The sequence below is a fragment of the Montipora capricornis genome, unplaced genomic scaffold, assembly GCF_036669925.1.
Source record: "Montipora capricornis isolate CH-2021 unplaced genomic scaffold, ASM3666992v2 scaffold_500, whole genome shotgun sequence".
Lineage (NCBI taxonomy): Eukaryota > Metazoa > Cnidaria > Anthozoa > Scleractinia > Acroporidae > Montipora > Montipora capricornis.
In genome coordinates, this window is record NW_027180240.1 from 244,628 (window position 1) to 245,000 (window position 373).

Sequence of the window (373 nt, forward strand, 5' to 3'; positions counted from 1 at the left end):
TTCTTCGCGCACGTCGTGTCTACTCACGGGACACACCTGATTCTGAACTGGAGAGAACAAATGAACATTTGATTTGGTAAAGTGGAAGAGAACCCTCTCTGTGACTTGTTTCTTAAAAGCTAATAAAATTTCTTTCTTCTCCAGGAAAGTGGAAACAGTACTGACTCTGAGGAATTAGGTGTAAAAATGGAAAGTGCTTTATCCCGATGATCCAGGTCATCTGTGGAGAAAATTGCAAGAATCTACTGCTATTAGCGAAATGCTGGGCGACGAAGCATTGTTTCGTTAACCTGATAGAGGCTATCCTGAGAGTCTAGCAAAAGCTACCAAGAATCAATAGCATGGGATCAGGGAGGCAAATTTTATTTATTAT